Source organism: Schistocerca americana, unplaced genomic scaffold, assembly GCF_021461395.2.
Source record: "Schistocerca americana isolate TAMUIC-IGC-003095 unplaced genomic scaffold, iqSchAmer2.1 HiC_scaffold_38, whole genome shotgun sequence".
Classification (NCBI taxonomy): Eukaryota; Metazoa; Arthropoda; class Insecta; order Orthoptera; family Acrididae; genus Schistocerca; species Schistocerca americana.
The window spans coordinates 1,329,508-1,349,448 of NW_025726104.1; positions in this window are offsets into that span (position 1 = coordinate 1,329,508).

A 19,941-nucleotide genomic window follows, 5' to 3' on the forward strand; every position below is an offset into this window, starting at 1 on the left:
TTTAATTCCGATGCAATTTCTGTGTTTCATCGTCAATAAGAAGGTCAGAGGGATACAGTAAACCTGAACTGAAGCACCGGAATCTATAACTAGTGTCACAGGAATGTTTCAAAACATAGACAGTAGGAAGAGTCAGTCTTCCTGTACTTAAGCCGGCATTGTGCCTTTTCTATTTATTTCCTATGAAATTTCTGTGTTTCATCGTCAATAAGAAGGTCCAAGGGATACAGTAAACCTGGAGTGAAGCTCGGAATCTATAACTAGTGTCACAGGAATGGTTTAAAACATCGACAGTAAGAAGAGTCAGTCTTCTTGTACTTAATTCGGCATTGTGCCCTTAGTATTTAATTCCGATGCAATTTCTGTGTTTCATCGTGTATAAGAAGGTCAGAGGCATACAGTAAATCTGCAGTCAAGCATCGAAATCTATAACTAGTGTCACAGGAAAGGTTCAAAACATAGTCAGTAAGATGAGTCAGTCTTCTTGTACTTAAGTCGGCTTTGTGCCTTTTGTATTTATTTCTGATGCAATTTCTGTGTTTCATCGTCAATAAGAAGGTCCAAGGGGCACAGTAAACCTGAAGTGAAGCATCAGAATCTATAACTAGTGTCACAGGAATGGTTCAAAACATAGTCAGTAAGAAGAGTCAGTCTTCTTGTACTTCAGTCGGCATTGTGCCTTTTGTATTTATTTCCGATGCAATTTCTGTGTTTCATCGTCAATAAGAAGGTCCAAGGGATACAGTAAACCTGAAGTGAAACACCGGAATCTATAACTAGTGTCACATGAATGGTTCAAATCATAGTCAGTAAGAAGAGTCAGACTTCTTGTACTTAAGTCGCCATTGTGCCTTTTGTATTTAATTCCGATGTAATTTCTGTGTTTCATCGTCAATAAGAAGGTCCAAGGGATACAGTAAACCTGAAGTGAAGCATCGGAATCTATAACTAGTGCCACAGGAATGGTTCAAATTATAGTCAGTAAGAAGAGTCAGTCTTCTTGTACTTAAGTCGGCATTGTGCCTTTTGTATTTAATTCCGATGCCATTTCAGTGCTTCATCGTCAATAAGAAGGTCCAAGGGATACAGTAAACCTGAAGTGAGGCAACGGAATCTAAAACTAGTGTCACAGGGATGGTTCAAAACATAGACAGTAAGAAGAGTCAGTATTCTTGTGCTTAAGTCGGCATTGTGCCTTTTGTATTTAATTCCGAAGCAATTTCTGTGTTTCATCATCAATAAGAAGGTCCAAGGGATACAATAAACCTAAAGTGAAGCATCAGAGGCTATAGCTAGTGTCACAGGAATGGTTCAAACATAGTCAGTAAGAAGAGTCAGTCTTCTTGTACATAAGTCGGAATTGTGCCTTTTGTATTTAATTCCGATGCAATTTCTGTGTTTCATCGTCAATAAGAGGGTCCAAGGGATACAGTAAACCTAAAGTGAAGCATCGGAATCTATAACTAGTGTAACAGGAATGGTTCAAAACATAGACAGTGGGAAGAGTCAGTCTTCTTGTACTTAAGTCGGCATTGTGCCTTTTGTATTTAATTCCGATGAAAATTCTATGTTTCATCGTCAATAAGAAGGTCCAAGGGATACAGTAAACCTGAAGTGAAGCAGCGGAATCTATAACTAGTGTCACAGGAATGAATCAAAACATAGTCAGTAAGAAGAGTCAGTCTTCTTGTACTAAAATCGGCATTGTGCCTTTTGTATTTAATTCCGATGCAATTTCAGTGTTTCATCGTCAATAAGAAGGTCCAAGTGATACAGTAAACCTGAAGTGAAGCATCGGAATCTATAACTAGTGTCACAGGGATGGTTCAAAACATAGACAGTAAGAAGAGTCAGTATTCTTGTACTTAAGTCGGCATTGTGCCTTTTGTATTTAATTCCGAAGCAATTTCTGTGTTTCATCTTCAATAAGAAGGTTCAAGGGATACAATAAACCTAAAGTGAAGCATCAGAGCCTATAGCTAGTGTTACAGGAATGGTTCAAAACATCGTCAGTAAGAAGAGTCAGTCTTCTTGTACATAAGTCGGAATTGTGCCTTTTGTATTTAATTCCGATGCAATTGCTGTGTTTCATCGTCAATAAGAAGGTCCAAGGGATACAGTTAACCTGGAGTGAAGCATCGGAGTCTATAAGTAGTGCCACAGGAATGGTTCAAAACATAGACAGTAGGAAGAGTCAGTCTTCTTGCACTTAAGTCGGCATTGTGCCTTTTCTATTTAATTCCGATGCAATTGCTGTGTTTCATCGTCAATACGAAGATCCAAGGGATACAGTAAACCTGAAGTGAAGCATCGGAACCTATAACTAGTGCCACAGGAATGGTTCAAATTATAGTCAGTAAGAAGAGTCAGTCTTCTTGTACTTAGGTCGGCATTGTGCCTTTTGTATTTAATTCCGATGCCATTTCAGTGTTTCATCGTCAATAAGAAGGTCCAAGGGATACAGTAAACCTGAAGTGAGGCAACGGAATCTAAAACTAGTGTCACAGAGATGGTTCAAAACATAGACAGTAAGAAGAGTCAGTATTCTTGTGCTTAAGTCGGCATTGTGCCTTTTGTATTTAATTCCGAAGCAATATCTGTGTTTTATCTTCAATAAGAAGGTCCAAGGGATACGATAACCATAAAGTGAAGCATCAGAGTCTATAGCTAGTGTCACAGGAATGGTTCAAAACATAGTCAGTAAGAAGAGTCAGTCTTCTTGTACTTAATTCGGCATTGTGCCTTTAGTATTTAATTCCGATGCAATTTCTGTGTTTCATCGTGTATAAGAAGGTCAGAGGCATACAGTAAATCTGCAGTCAAGCATCGAAATCTATAACTAGTGTCACAGGAAAGGTTCAAAACATAGTCAGTAAGAAGAGTCAGTCTTCTTGTACTTAAGTCGGCTTTGTGCCTTTTGTATTTATTTCTGATGCATTTTCTGTGTTTCATTGTCAATAAGAAGGTCCAAGGGACACAGTAAACCTGAAGTGAAGCATCAGAATCTATAACTAGTGTCACAGGAATGGTTCAAAGCATAGTCAGTAAGAAGAGTCAGTCTTCTTGTACTTCAGTCGGCATTGTGCCCTTTGTATTTATTTCCGATGCAATTTCTGTGTTTCATCGTCAATATGAAGGTCCAAGGCATACAGTAAACCTGAAGTGAAGCACCGGAATCTATAACTAGTGTCACATGAATGGTTCAAATCATAGTCAGTAAGAAGAGTCAGACTTCTTGTACTTAAGTCGATATTGTGCCTTCTGTATTTAATTCCGATGCAATTTCTGTGTTTCATCGTCAATAAGAAGGTCCAAGGGATACAGTAAACCTGAAGTGAAGCATCGGAATCTATAACTAGTGCCACAGGAATGGTTCAAATTACAGTCAGTAAGAAGAGTCAGTCTTCTTGTACTTAAGTCGGCATTGTGCCTTTTGTATTTAATTCCGATGCCATTTCAGTGCTTCATCGTCAATAAGAAGGTCCAAGGGATACAGTAAACCTGAAGTGAGGCAACGGAATCTAAAACTAGTGTCACAGGGATGGTTCAAAACATAGACAGTAAGAAGAGTCAGTATTCTTGTGCTTAAGTCGGCATTGTGCCTTTTGTATTTAATTCCGAAGCAATTTCTGTGTTTCATCATCAATAAGAAGGTCCAAGGGATACAATAAACCTAAAGTGAAGCATCAGAGTCTATAGCTAGTGTCACAGGAATGGTTCAAAACATAGTCAGCAAGAAGAGTCAGTCTTCTTGTACATAAGTCGGAATTGTGCCTTTTGTATTTAATTCCGATGCAATTTCTGTGTTTCATCGTCAATAAGAGGGTCCAAGGGATACAGTAAACCTAAAGTGAAGCATCGGAATCTATAACTAGTGTAACAGGAATGGTTCAAAACATAGACAGTGGGAAGAGTCAGTCTTCTTGTACTTAAGTCTGCATTGTGCCTTTTGTATTTAATTCCGATGCAAATTCTATGTTTCATCGTCAATAAGAAGGTCCAAGGGATACAGTAAACCTGAAGTGAAGCAGCGGAATCTATAACTAGTGTCACAGGAATGAATCAAAACATAGTCAGTAAGAAGAGTCAGTCTTCTTGTACTAAAATCGGCATTGTGCCTTTTGTATTTAATTCCGATGCAATTTCAGTGTTTCATCGTCAATAAGAAGGTCCAAGTGATACAGTAAACCTGAAGTGAAGCATCGGAATCTATAACTAGTGTCACAGGGATGGTTCAAAACATAGACAGTAAGAAGAGTCAGTATTCTTGTACTTAAGTCGGCATTGTGCCTTTTGTATTTAATTCCGAAGCAATTTCTGTGTTTCATCTTCAATAAGAAGGTTCAAGGGATACAATAAACCTAAAGTGAAGCATCAGAGCCTATAGCTAGTGTTACAGGAATGGTTCAAAACATGGTCAGTAAGAAGAGTCAGTCTTCTTGTACATAAGTTGGAATTGCGCCTTTTGTATTTAATTCCGATGCAATTTCTGTGTTTCATCGTCAATAAGAAGGTCAGAGGGATACTGTAAACCTGAACTGAAGCACCGGAATCTATAACTAGTGTCACAGGAATGTTTCAAAACATAGACAGTAGGAAGAGTCAGTCTTCCTGTACTTAAGCCGGCATTGTGTCTTTTCTATTTATTTCCTATGCAATTTCTGTGTTTCATCGTCAATAAGAAGGTCCAAGGGATACAGTAAACCTGGAGTAAAACTCGGAATCTATAACTAGTGTCACAGGAATGGTTCAAAACATCGACAGTAAGAAGAGTAAGTCTTCTTGTACTTAATTCGGCATTGTGCCTTTAGTATTTAATTCCGATGCAATTTCTGTGTTTCATCGTGTATAAGAAGGTCGGAGGCATACAGTAAATCTGCAGTCAAGCATCGAAATCTATAACTAGTGTCACAGGAATGGTTCAAAACATAGTCAGTAAGAAGAGTCAGTCTTCTTGTACTTAAGTCGGCTTTCTGCCTTTTGTATTTATTTCCGATGCAATTTCTGTGTTTCATCGTCAATAAGAAGGTCCAAGGGATACAGTAAACCTGAAGTGAAGCACCGGAATCTATAACTAGTGTCACAGGAATGGTTCAAATCATAGTCAGTAAGAAGAGTCAGACTTCTTGTACTTAAGTCGCCATTGTGCATTTTGTATTAAATTCCGATGCAATTTCTGTGTTTCATCGTCAATACGAAGGTCCAAGGGATACAGTAAACCTGGAGTGAAGCATCGGAATCTATAACTAGCGTCACATGAATGGTTCAAAACATAGACAGTAAGAAGAGTCATTCTTCCTGTACTTAATTCGGAATTGTGAATTTTGTATTTAATTCCGTTGCAATTTCTGTGTTTCATCGTCAATAAGAAGGTCAGAGGGATACAGTAAACCTGAAGTGAAGCACCGGAATCTATAACTAGAGTCACAGAAATGGTTCAAAACATAGACAGTAGGAAGAGTCAGTCTTCTTGTACTTAAGTCGGCATTGTGCCTTTTCTATTTAATTCCTATGCAATTTCTGTAATTCATCGTCAATATGAAGGTCCAAGGGATACAGTAAACCTGGAGTGAAGCAGCGGAATCTATAACTAGTGTCACAGGAATGAATCAAAACATAGTCAGTAAGAAGAGTCAGTCTTCTTGTATTAAAGTCGGCATTGCGCCTTTTGTATTTAATTCCGATGCAATTTCAGTGTTACATCGTCAATAAGAAGGTCAGAGGGATACAGTAAACCTGAAGTGAAGCATCGGAATCTATAACTAGTGTCACAGGAATGGTTCAAATCATAGACAGTAGGAAGAGTCAGTCTTCTTGTACTCAAGTCGGCATTGTGCCTTTTCTATTTAATTCCTATGCAATTTCTGTGTTTCATCGTCAATAAGAAGGTCCAAGGGATATAGTAAACCTGGAGTGACGCATCGGAATCTGTAACTAGTGACACAGGAACGGTTCAAAACATAGACAGTAGGAAGAGTCAGTCCACTTGTACTTAAGTCGGCATTGTGCCTTTTGTATTTAATTCCGATGCAATTTCTGTGTTTCATCGTCAATAAGAAGGTCCAAGGGATATAGTAAACCTGGAGTGAAGCATCGGAATCTATAACTAGTGTCACAAAAATGGTTCAAAACATAGTCAGTAAGAAGAGTCAGTCCACTTGTACTTAAGTCGGCATTGTGCCTTTTGTATTTAATTGCGATGCAATTTCTATGTTTCATCGTCAATAAGAAGGTCCAATGGATATAGTAATTCTGGAGTGAAGCATTGGAATCTATAACTAGTGTCACATGAATGGTTAAAATCATAGACAGTAAGAAGAGTCAGTCTTCTTGTACTTAATTCGGAATTGTGCCTTTTGTATTTAATTCCGATGCAATTTCTGTGTTTCATCGTCAGTAAGAAGGTCAGAGGGATACAGTAAACCTGAAGTGAAACATCGGAATCTATAACTAGTGTCACAGGAATGGTTCAAAACATAGTCAGTAAGAAGAGTCAGTCTTCTTGTACTTAAGTCGGCATTGTGACTTTTGTATTTAATTCCGATGCAATTTCTGTGTTTCATCGTCAATAAGAAGGTCCAAGGGATACAGTTAACCTGAAGTGAAGCATCGGAATCTATAAGTAGTGCCACAGGAATGGTTCAAACATAGACAGTAGGAAGAGTCAGTCTTCTTGCACTTAAGTCGGCATTGTGCTATTTCTATTTAATTCCGATGCAATTGCTGTGTTTCATCGTCATTAAGAAGGTCCAAGGGATACAGTAAACCTGAAGTGAAGCAGCGGAATCTGTAACTAGGGTCACAGGAATGAATCAAATCATAGTCAGTAAGAAGAGTCAGTCTTCTTGTACTAAAATCGGCATTGTGCGTTTTCTATTTAATTCCGATGCAATTTCAGTGTTTCATCGTCAATATGAAGGACCAAGGGATACAGTAAACCTGAAGTGAAGCATCGGAATCTATAACTAGTGTCACAGGGATGATTCAAAACATAGACAGTAAGAAGAGTCAGTATTCCTGTACTTAATTCGGCATTGTGCCTTTTGTATTTAATTCCGAAGCAATTTCTGTGTTTCATCTTCAATAAGAAGGTTCAAGGGATACAATAAACCTAAAGTGAAGCATCAGAGTCTATAGCTAATGTCACAGGAATGGTTCAAAACATAGACAGTAGGAAGAGTCAGTCTTCTTGCACTTAAGTCGGCATTGTGCCTTTTCTATTTAATTCCGATGCAATTGCTGTGTTTCATCGTCAATAAGAAGATCCAAGGGATACAGTAAACCTGAAGTGAAGCATCGGAATCTATAACTAGTGCCACAGGAATGGTTCAAAACATAGTCAGTAAGAAGAGTCAGTCTTCTTGTACTTAAGTCGGCATTATGCCTTTTGTATTTAATTCCGATGCAATTTCTATGTTTCATCGTCAATAAGAAGGTCCAAGGGATACAGTAAACCTGAAGTGAAGCAGCGGAATCTATAACTAGTGTCACAGGAATGAATAAAGCATACTCAGTAAGAAGAGTCAGTGTTCTTGTACTAAAGTCGGCATTGTGCCTTTTGTATTTATTTTCCGATGCAATTTCAGTGTTTCATTGTCAATAAGAAGGTCCAAGGGATACAGTAAACCTGAAGTGAAGCAACGGAATCTATAACTAGTGTCACAGGTATGGTTCAAAACATAGACAGTAAGAAGAGTCAGTATTCTTGTACTTAAGTCTGCATTGTGCCGTTTGTATTTAATTCCGAAGCAATTTCTGTGTTTCATCTTCAATAAGAAGGTCCAAGGGATACAATAAACCTAAAGTGAAGCATCAGAGTCCATAGCTAGTGTCACAGGAATGGTTCAAAACATAGTCAGTAGGAAGAGTCAGTCTTCTTGTACATAAGTCGGAATTGTGCCTTTTGTATTTAATTCCGATGCAATTTCTGTGTTTCATCGTCAATAAGAAGGTCCAAGGGATACAGTAGACCTGAAGTGAAGCATCGGAATCTATAACTAGTGTAACAGGAATGGTTCAAAACATAGAGAGTGGGAAGAGTCAGTCTTCTAGTACTTAAGTCGGCATTGTGCCTTTTGTATTTGATTCCGATGCAATTTCTATGTTTCATCGTCAATAAGAAGGTCCAAGGGATACAGTAAACCTGAAGTGAAGCAGCGGAATCTATAACTAGTGTCACAGGAATGAATCAAAACATAGTCAGTAAGAAGAGTCAGTCTTCTTGTACTAAAATCGGCATTGTGCGTTTTCTATTTAATTCCGATGCAATTTCAGTGTTTCATCGTCAATATGAAGGACCAAGGGATACAGTAAACCTGAAGTGAAGCATCGGAATCTATAACTAGTGTCACAGGGATGATTCAAAACATAGACAGTAAGAAGAGTCAGTATTCCTGTACTTAAGTCGGCATTGTGCCTTTTGTATTTAATTCCGATGCAATTTCTATGTTTCATCGTCAATAAGAAGGTCCAAGGGATACAGTTAACCTGGAGTGAAGCATCGGAGTCTATAAGTAGTGCCACAGGAATGGTTCAAAACATAGACAGTAGGAAGAGTCAGTCTTCTTGTACTTAATTCGGAATTGTGCATTTTGTATTTAATTCCGATGCAATTTCTGTGTTTCATCGTCAGTAAGAAGGTCAGAGGGATACAGTAAACCTGAAGTGAAGCATCGGAATCTATTACTAGTGTCACAGGAATGGTCCAAAACATAGTCAGTAAGAAGAGTCAGTCATCTTGTACTTAAGTCGGCATTGTGACTTTTGTATTTAATTCCGATGCAATTTCTGTGTTTCATCGTCAATAAGAAGGTCCAAGGGATACAGTTAACCTGGAGTGAAGCATCGGAGTCTATAAGTAGTGCCACAGGAATGGTTCAAAACATAGACAGTAGGAAGAGTCAGTCTTCTTGCACTTAAGTCGGCATTGTGCCTTTTCTATTTAATTCCGATGCAATTGCTGTGTTTCATCGTCAATAAGAAGATCCAAGGGATACAGTAAACCTGAAGTGAAGCATCGGAACCTATAACTAGTGCCACAGGAATGGTTCAAATTATAGTCAGTAAGAAGAGTCAGTCTTCTTGTACTTAAGTCGGCATTGTGCCTTTTGTATTTAATTCCGATGCCATTTCAGTGTTTCATCGTCAATAAGAAGGTCCAAGGGATACAGTAAACCTGAAGTAAGGCAACGGAATCTAAAACTAGTGTCACAGGGATGGTTCAAAACATAGACAGTAAGAAGAGTCAGTATTCTTGTGCTTAAGTCGGCATTGTGCCTTTTGTATTTAATTCCGAAGCAATATCTGTGTTTTATCTTCAATAAGAAGGTCCAAGGGATACAATAACCCTAAAGTGAAGCATCAGAGTCTATAGCTAGTGTCACAGGAACGGTTCAAAACATAGTCAGTAAGAAGTGTCAGTCTTCTTGTACTTAAGTCGGCATTGTGCCTTTTGTATTTAATTCCGATGCAAATTCTATGTTTCATCGTCAATATGAAGGTCCAAGGGATACAGTAAACCTGAAGTGAAGCAGCGGAATCTATAACTAGTGTCACAGGAATGAATCAAAACATAGTCAGTAAGAAGAGTCAGTCTTCTTGTACTAAAATCGGCATTGTGCCTTTTGTATTTAATTCCGATGCAATATCAGTGTTTCATCGTCAATAAGAAGGTCCAAGGGATACAGTAAACCTGAAGTGAAGCATCGGAATCTATAACTAGTGTCACAGGGATGGTTCAAAACATAGACAGTAAGAAGAGTCAGTATTCTTGTACTTAAGTCGGCATAGTGCCTTTTGTATTTAATTCCGAAGCAATTTCTGTGTTTCATCTTCAATAAGAAGGTTCAAGGGATACAATAAACCTAAAGTGAAGCATCAGAGCCTATAGCTAGTGTTACAGGAATGGTTCAAATCATGGTCAGTAAGAAGAGTCAGTCTTCTTGTACATAAGTCGGAATTGTGCCTTTAGTATTTAATTCCGATGCAATTTCTGTGTTTCATCGTCAATAAGAAGGTCAGAGGGATACAGTAAACCTGAACTGAAGCACCGGAATCTATAACTAGTGTCACAGGAATGTTTCAAAACATAGACAGTAGGAAGAGTCAGTCTTCCTGTACTTAAGCCGGCATTGTGCCTTTTCTATTTATTTCCTATGAAATTTCTGTGTTTCATCGTCAATAAGAAGGTCCAAGGGATACAGTAAACCTGGAGTGAAGCTCGGAATCTATAACTAGTGTCACAGGAATGGTTTAAAACATCGACAGTAAGAAGAGTCAGTCTTCTTGTACTTAATTCGGCATTGTGCCCTTAGTATTTAATTCCGATGCAATTTCTGTGTTTCATCGTGTATAAGAAGGTCAGAGGCATACAGTAAATCTGCAGTCAAGCATCGAAATCTATAACTAGTGTCACAGGAAAGGTTCAAAACATAGTCAGTAAGAAGAGTCAGTCTTCTTGTACTTAAGTCGGCTTTGTGCCTTTTGTATTTATTTCTGATGCAATTTCTGTGTTTCATCGTCAATAAGAAGGTCCAAGGGGCACAGTAAACCTGAAGTGAAGCATCAGAATCTATAACTAGTGTCACAGGAATGGTTCAAAACATAGTCAGTAAGAAGAGTCAGTCTTCTTGTACTTCAGTCGGCATTGTGCCTTTTGTATTTATTTCCGATGCAATTTCTGTGTTTCATCGTCAATAAGAAGGTCCAAGGGATACAGTAAACCTGAAGTGAAACACCGGAATCTATAACTAGTGTCACATGAATGGTTCAAATCATAGTCAGTAAGAAGAGTCAGACTTCTTGTACTTAAGTCGCCATTGTGCCTTTTGTATTTAATTCCGATGTAATTTCTGTGTTTCATCGTCAATAAGAAGGTCCAAGGGATACAGTAAACCTGAAGTGAAGCATCGGAATCTATAACTAGTGCCACAGGAATGGTTCAAATTATAGTCAGTAAGAAGAGTCAGTCTTCTTGTACTTAAGTCGGCATTGTGCCTTTTGTATTTAATTCCGATGCCATTTCAGTGCTTCATCGTCAATAAGAAGGTCCAAGGGATACAGTAAACCTGAAGTGAGGCAACGGAATCTGAAACTAGTGTCACAGGGATGGTTCAAAACATAGACAGTAAGAAGAGTCAGTATTCTTGTGCTTAAGTCGGCATTGTGCCTTTTGTATTTAATTCCGAAGCAATTTCTGTGTTTCATCATCAATAAGAAGGTCCAAGGGATACAATAAACCTAAAGTGAAGCATCAGAGGCTATAGCTAGTGTCACAGGAATGGTTCAAACATAGTCAGTAAGAAGAGTCAGTTTTCTTGTACATAAGTCGGAATTGTGCCTTTTGTATTTAATTCCGATGCAATTTCTGTGTTTCATCGTCAATAAGAGGGTCCAAGGGATACAGTAAACCTAAAGTGAAGCATCGGAATCTATAATTAGTGTAACAGGAATGGTTCAAAACATAGACAGTGGGAAGAGTCAGTCTTCTTGTACTTAAGTCGGCATTGTGCCTTTTGTATTTAATTCCGATGAAAATTCTATGTTTCATCGTCAATAAGAAGGTCCAAGGGATACAGTAAACCTGAAGTGAAGCAGCGGAATCTATAACTAGTGTCACAGGAATGAATCAAAACATAGTCAGTAAGAAGAGTCAGTCTTCTTGTACTAAAATCGGCATTGTGCCTTTTGTATTTAATTCCGATGCAATTTCAGTGTTTCATCGTCAATAAGACGTTCCAAGTGATACAGTAAACCTGAAGTGAAGCATCGGAATCTATAACTAGTGTCACAGGGATGGTTCAAAACATAGACAGTAAGAAGAGTCAGTATTCTTGTACTTAAGTCGGCATTGTGCCTTTTGTATTTAATTCCGAAGCAATTTCTGTGTTTCATCTTCAATAAGAAGGTTCAAGGGATACAATAAACCTAAAGTGAAGCATCAGAGCCTATAGCTAGTGTTACAGGAATGGTTCAAAACATGGTCAGTAAGAAGAGTCAGTCTTCTTGTACATAAGTCGGAATTGTGCCTTTTGTATTTAATTCCGATGCAATTGCTGTGTTTCATCGTCAATAAGAAGGTCCAAGGGATACAGTTAACCTGGAGTGAAACATCGGAGTCTATAAGTAGTGCCACAGGAATGGTTCAAAACATAGACAGTAGGAAGAGTCAGTCTTCTTGCACTTAAGTCGGCATTGTGCCTTTTCTATTTAATTCCGATGCAATTGCTGTGTTTCATCGTCAATACGAAGATCCAAGGGATACAGTAAACCTGAAGTGAAGCATCGGAACCTATAACTAGTGCCACAGGAATGGTTCAAATTATAGTCAGTAAGAAGAGTCAGTCTTCTTGTACTTAGGTCGGCATTGTGCCTTTTGTATTTAATTCCGATGCCATTTCAGTGTTTCATCGTCAATAAGAAGGTCCAAGGGATACAGTAAACCTGAAGTGAGGCAACGGAATCTAAAACTAGTGTCACAGAGATGGTTCAAAACATAGACAGTAAGAAGAGTCAGTATTCTTGTGCTTAAGTCGGCATTGTGCCTTTTGTATTTAATTCCGAAGCAATATCTGTGTTTTATCTTCAATAAGAAGGTCCAAGGGATACGATAACCATAAAGTGAAGCATCAGAGTCTATAGCTAGTGTCACAGGAATGGTTCAAAACATAGTCAGTAAGAAGAGTCAGTCTTCTTGTACTTAATTCGGCATTGTGCCTTTAGTATTTAATTCCGATGCCATTTCAGGGCTTCATCTTCAATAAGAAGGTCCAAGGGATACAGTAAACCTGAAGTGAGGCAACGGAATCTAAAACTAGTGTCACAGGGATGGTTCAAAACATAGACAGTAAGAAGAGTCAGTATTCTTGTGCTTAAGTCGGCATTGTGCCTTTTGTATTTAATTCCGAAGCAATTTCTGTGTTTCATCATCAATAAGAAGGTCCAAGGGATACAATAAACCTAAAGTGAAGCATCAGAGTCTATAGCTAGTGTCACAGGAATGGTTCAAAACATAGTCAGTAAGAAGAGTCAGTCTTCTTGTACATAAGTCGGATTGTGCCTTTTGTATTTAATTCCGATGCAATTTCTGTGTTTCATCGTCAATAAGAGGGTCCAAGGGATACAGTAAACCTAAAGTGAAGCATCGGAATCTATAACTAGTGTAACAGGAATGGTTCAAAACATAGACAGTGGGAAGAGTCAGTCTTCATGTACTTATGTCTGCATTGTGCCTTTTGTATTTAATTCCGATGCAAATTCTATGTTTCATCGTCAATAAGAAGGTCCAAGGGATACAGTAAACCTGAAGTGAAGCAGCGGAATCTATAACTAGTGTCACAGGAATGAATCAAAACATAGTCAGTAAGAAGAGTCAGTCTTCTTGTACTAAAATCGGCATTGTGCCTTTTGTATTTAATTCCGATGCAATTTCAGTGTTTCATCGTCAATAAGAAGGTCCAAGTGATACAGTAAACCTGAAGTGAAGCATCGGAATCTATAACTAGTGTCACAGGGATGGTTCAAAACATAGACAGTAAGAAGAGTCAGTATTCTTGTACTTAAGTCGGCATTGTGCCTTTTGTATTTAATTCCGAAGCAATTTCTGTGTTTCATCTTCAATAAGAAGGTTCAAGGGATACAATAAACCTAAAGTGAAGCATCAGAGCCTATAGCTAGTGTTACAGGAATGGTTCAAAACATGGTCAGTAAGAAGAGTCAGTCTTCTTGTACATAAGTCGGAATTGCGCCTTTTGTATTTAATTCCGATGCAATTTCTGTGTTTCATCGTCAATAAGAAGGTCAGAGGGATACTGTAAACCTGAACTGAAGCACCGGAATCTATAACTAGTGTCACAGGAATGTTTCAAAACATAGACAGTAGGAAGAGTCAGTCTTCCTGTACTTAAGCCGGCATTGTGTCTTTTCTATTTATTTCCTATGCAATTTCTGTGTTTCATCGTCAATAAGAAGGTCCAAGGGATACAGTAAACCTGGAGTAAAACTCGGAATCTATAACTAGTGTCACAGGAATGGTTCAAAACATCGACAGTAAGAAGAGTAAGTCTTCTTGTACTTAATTCGGCATTGTGCCTTTAGTATTTAATTCCGATGCAATTTCTGTGTTTCATCGTGTATAAGAAGGTCGGAGGCATACAGTAAATCTGCAGTCAAGCATCGAAATCTATAACTAGTGTCACAGGAATGGTTCAAAACATAGTCAGTAAGAAGAGTCAGTCTTCTTGTACTTAAGTCGGCTTTGTGCCTTTTGTATTTATTTCTGATGCATTTTCTGTGTTTCATTGTCAATAAGAAGGTCCAAGGGACACAGTAAACCTGAAGTGAAGCATCAGAATCTATAACTAGTGTCACAGGAATGGTTCAAAGCATAGTCAGTAAGAAGAGTCAGTCTTCTTGTACTTCAGTCGGCATTGTGCCTTTTGTATTTATTTCCGATGCAATTTCTGTGTTTCATCGTCAATAAGAAGGTCCAAGGCATACAGTAAACCTGAAGTGAAGCACCGGAATCTATAACTAGTGTCACATGAATGGTTCAAATCATAGTCAGTAAGAAGAGTCAGACTTCTTGTACTTAAGTCGATATTGTGCCTTTTGTATTTAATTCCGATGCAATTTCTGTGTTTCATCGTCAATAAGAAGGTCCAAGGGATACAGTAAACCTGAAGTGAAGCATCGGAATCTATAACTAGTGCCACAGGAATGGTTCAAATTACAGTCAGTAAGAAGAGTCAGTCTTCTTGTACTTATGTCGGCATTGTGCCTTTTGTATTTAATTCCGATGCCATTTCAGTGCTTCATCGTCAATAAGAAGGTCCAAGAGATACAGTAAACCTGAAGTGAGGCAACGGAATCTAAAACTAGTGTCACAGGGATGGTTCAAAACATAGACAGTAAGAAGAGTCAGTATTCTTGTGCTTAAGTCGGCATTGTGCCTTTTGTATTTAATTCCGAAGCAATTTCTGTGTTTCATCATCAATAAGAAGGTCCAAGGGATACAATAAACCTAAAGTGAAGCATCAGAGTCTATAGCTAGTGTCACAGGAATGGTTCAAAACATAGTCAGTAAGAAGAGTCAGTCTTCTTGTACATAAGTCGGATTGTGCCTTTTGTATTTAATTCCGATGCAATTTCTGTGTTTCATCGTCAATAAGAGGGTCCAAGGGATACAGTAAACCTAAAGTGAAGCATCGGAATCTATAACTAGTGTAACAGGAATGGTTCAAAACATAGACAGTGGGAAGAGTCAGTCTTCTTGTACTTATGTCTGCATTGTGCCTTTTGTATTTAATTCCGATGCAAATTCTATGTTTCATCGTCAATAAGAAGGTCCAAGGGATACAGTAAACCTGAAGTGAAGCAGCGGAATCTATAACTAGTGTCACAGGAATGAATCAAAACATAGTCAGTAAGAAGAGTCAGTCTTCTTGTACTAAAATCGGCATTGTGCCTTTTGTATTTAATTCCGATGCAATTTCAGTGTTTCATCGTCAATAAGAAGGTCCAAGTGATACAGTAAACCTGAAGTGAAGCATCGGAATCTATAACTAGTGTCACAGGGATGGTTCAAAACATAGACAGTAAGAAGAGTCAGTATTCTTGTACTTAAGTCGGCATTGTGCCTTTTGTATTTAATTCCGAAGCAATTTCTGTGTTTCATCTTCAATAAGAAGGTTCAAGGGATACAATAAACCTAAAGTGAAGCATCAGAGCCTATAGCTAGTGTTACAGGAATGGTTCAAAACATGGTCAGTAAGAAGAGTCAGTCTTCTTGTACATAAGTCGGAATTGCGCCTTTTGTATTTAATTCCGATGCAATTTCTGTGTTTCATCGTCAATAAGAAGGTCAGAGGGATACTGTAAACCTGAACTGAAGCACCGGAATCTATAACTAGTGTCACAGGAATGTTTCAAAACATAGACAGTAGGAAGAGTCAGTCTTCCTGTACTTAAGCCGGCATTGTGTCTTTTCTATTTATTTCCTATGCAATTTCTGTGTTTCATCGTCAATAAGAAGGTCCAAGGGATACAGTAAACCTGGAGTAAAACTCGGAATCTATAACTAGTGTCACAGGAATGGTTCAAAACATCGACAGTAAGAAGAGTAAGTCTTCTTGTACTTAATTCGGCATTGTGCCTTTAGTATTTAATTCCGATGCAATTTCTGTGTTTCATCGTGTATAAGAAGGTCGGAGGCATACAGTAAATCTGCAGTCAAGCATCGAAATCTATAACTAGTGTCACAGGAATGGTTCAAAACATAGTCAGTAAGAAGAGTCAGTCTTCTTGTACTTAAGTCGGCTTTCTGCCTTTTGTATTTATTTCCGATGCAATTTCTGTGTTTCATCGTCAATAAGAAGGTCCAAGGGATACAGTAAACCTGAAGTGAAGCACCGGAATCTATAACTAGTGTCACAGGAATGGTTCCAATCATAGTCAGTAAGAAGAGTCAGACTTCTTGTACTTAAGTCGCCATTGTGCATTTTGTATTTAATTCCGATGCAATTTCAGTGTTACATCGTCAATAAGAAGGTCAGAGGGATACAGTAAACCTGAAGTGAAGCATCGGAATCTATAACTAGTGTCACAGGAATGGTTCAAATCATAGACAGTAGGAAGAGTCAGTCTTCTTGTACTCAAGTCGGCATTGTGCCTTTTCTATTTAATTCCTATGCAATTTCTGTGTTTCATCGTCAATAAGAAGGTCCAAGGGATATAGTAAACCTGGAGTGACGCATCGGAATCTGTAACTAGTGACACAGGAACGGTTCAAAACATAGACAGTAGGAAGAGTCAGTCCACTTGTACTTAAGTCGGCATTGTGCCTTTTGTATTTAATTCCGATGCAATTTCTGTGTTTCATCGTCAATAAGAAGGTCCAAGGGATATAGTAAACCTGGAGTGAAGCATCGGAATCTATAACTAGTGTCACAAAAATGGTTCACAACATAGTCAGTAAGAAGAGTCAGTCCACTTGTACTTAAGTCGGCATTGTGCCTTTTGTATTTAATTGCGATGCAATTTCTATGTTTCATCGTCAATAAGAAGGTCCAATGGATATAGTAATTCTGGAGTGAAGCATTGGAATCTATAACTAGTGTCACATGAATGGTTAAAATCATAGACAGTAAGAAGAGTCAGTCTTCTTGTACTTAATTCGGAATTGTGCCTTTTGTATTTAATTCCGATGCAATTTCTGTGTTTCATCGTCAGTAAGAAGGTCAGAGGGATACAGTAAACCTGAAGTGAAACATCGGAATCTATAACTAGTGTCACAGGAATGGTTCAAAACATAGTCAGTAAGAAGAGTCAGTCTTCTTGTACTTAAGTCGGCATTGTGACTTTTGTATTTAATTCCGATGCAATTTCTGTGTTTCATCGTCAATAAGAAGGTCCAAGGGATACAGTTAACCTGAAGTGAAGCATCGGAATCTATAAGTAGTGCCACAGGAATGGTTCAAACATAGACAGTAGGAAGAGTCAGTCTTCTTGCACTTAAGTCGGCATTGTGCTATTTCTATTTAATTCCGATGCAATTGCTGTGTTTCATCGTCAATAAGAAGGTCCAAGGGATACAGTAAACCTGAAGTGAAGCAGCGGAATCTGTAACTAGTGTCACAGGAATGAATCAAATCATAGTCAGTAAGAAGAGTCAGTCTTCTTGTACTAAAATCGGCATTGTGCGTTTTCTATTTAATTCCGATGCAATTTCAGTGTTTCATCGTCAATATGAAGGACCAAGGGATACAGTAAACCTGAAGTGACGCATCGGAATCTATAACTAGTGTCACAGGGATGATTCAAAACATAGACAGTAAGAAGAGTCAGTATTCCTGTACTTAAGTCGGCATTGTGCCTTTTGTATTTAATTCCGAAGCAATTTCTGTGTTTCATCTTCAATAAGAAGGTTCAAGGGATACAATAAACCTAAAGTGAAGCACCAGAGTCTATAGCTAGTGTCACAGGAATGTTTCAAAACATAGACAGTAGGAAGAGTCAGTCTTCTTGCACTTAAGTCGGCATTGTGCCTTTTCTATTTAATTCCGATGCAATTGCTGTGTTTCATCGTCAATAAGAAGATCCAAGGGATACAGTAAACCTGAAGTGAAGCATCGGAATCTATAACTAGTGCCACAGGAATGGTTCAAAACATAGTCAGTAAGAAGAGTCAGTCTTCTTGTACTTAAGTCGGCATTATGCCTTTTGTATTTAATTCCGATGCAATTTCTATGTTTCATCGTCAATAAGAAGGTCCAAGGGATACAGTAAACCTGAAGTGAAGCAGCGGAATCTATAACTAGTGTCACAGGAATGAATAAAGCATACTCAGTAAGAAGAGTCAGTGTTCTTGTACTAAAGTCGGCATTGTGCCTTTTGTATTTATTTTCCGATGCAATTTCAGTGTTTCATTGTCAATAAGAAGGTCCAAGGGATACAGTAAACCTGAAGTGAAGCAACGGAATCTATAACTAGTGTCACAGGTATGGTTCAAAACATAGACAGTAAGGAGAGTCAGTATTCCTGTACTTAAGTCTGCATTGTGCCGTTTGTATTTAATTCCGAAGCAATTTCTGTGTTTCATCTTCAATAAGAAGGTCCAAGGGATACAATAAACCTAAAGTGAAGCATCAGAGTCCATAGCTAGTGTCACAGGAATGGTTCAAAACATAGTCAGTAGGAAGAGTCAGTCTTCTTGTACATAAGTCGGAATTGTGCCTTTTGTATTTAATTCCGATGCAATTTCTGTGTTTCATCGTCAATACGAAGGTCCAAGGGATACAGTAGACCTGAAGTGAAGCATCGGAATCTATAACTAGTGTAACAGGAATGGTTCAAAACATAGAGAGTGGGAAGAGTCAGTCTTCTAGTACTTAAGTCGGCATTGTGCCTTTTGTATTTGATTCCGATGCAATTTCTATGTTTCATCGTCAATAAGAAGGTCCAAGGGATACAGTAAACCTGAAGTGAAGCAGCGGAATCTATAACTAGTGTCACAGGAATGAATCAAAACATAGTCAGTAAGAAGAGTCAGTCTTCTTGTACTAAAATCGGCATTGTGCGTTTTCTATTTAATTCCGATGCAATTTCAGTGTTTCATCGTCAATATGAAGGACCAAGGGATACAGTAAACCTGAAGTGAAGCATCGGAATCTATAACTAGTGTCACAGGGATGATTCAAAACATAGACAGTAAGAAGAGTCAGTATTCCTGTACTTAAGTCGGCATTGTGCCTTTTGTATTTAATTCCGATGCAATTTCTATGTTTCATCGTCAATAAGAAGGTCCAAGGGATACAGTAAACCTTAAGTGAAGCAGCGGAATCTATAACTAGTGTCACAGGAATGAATCAAACATACTCAGTAAGAAGAGTCAGTCTTCTTGTACTAAAGTCGGCATTGTGCCTTTTGTATTTAATTCCGATGCAATTTCAGTGTTTCATCGTCAATAAGAAGGTCCAAGGGATACAATAAACCTAAAGTGAAGCATCAGAGTCTATAGCTAGTGTCACAGGAATGGTTCAAAACATAGTCAGTAAGAAGAGTCAGTCTTCTTGTACATAAGTCGGAATTGCGCCTTTTGTATTTAATTCCGATGCAATTTCTGTGTTTCATCGTCAATAAGAAGGTCCAAGGGATACAGTAAACCTGAAGTGAAGCATCGGAATCTATAACTAGTGTAACAGGAATGGTTCAAAACATAGACAGTGGGAAGAGTCAGTCTTCTTGTACTTAAGTCGGCATTGTGCCTTTTGTATTTATTTCCGATGCAATTTCTATGTCTCATCGACAATAAGAAGGTCCAAGGGATACAGTAAACCTGAAGTGAAGCAGCGGAATCTATAACTAGTGTCACACGAATGAATCAAAACATAGTTAGTAAGAAGAGTCAGTCTTCTAGTACTAAAATCGGCATTGTGCCTTTTGTAT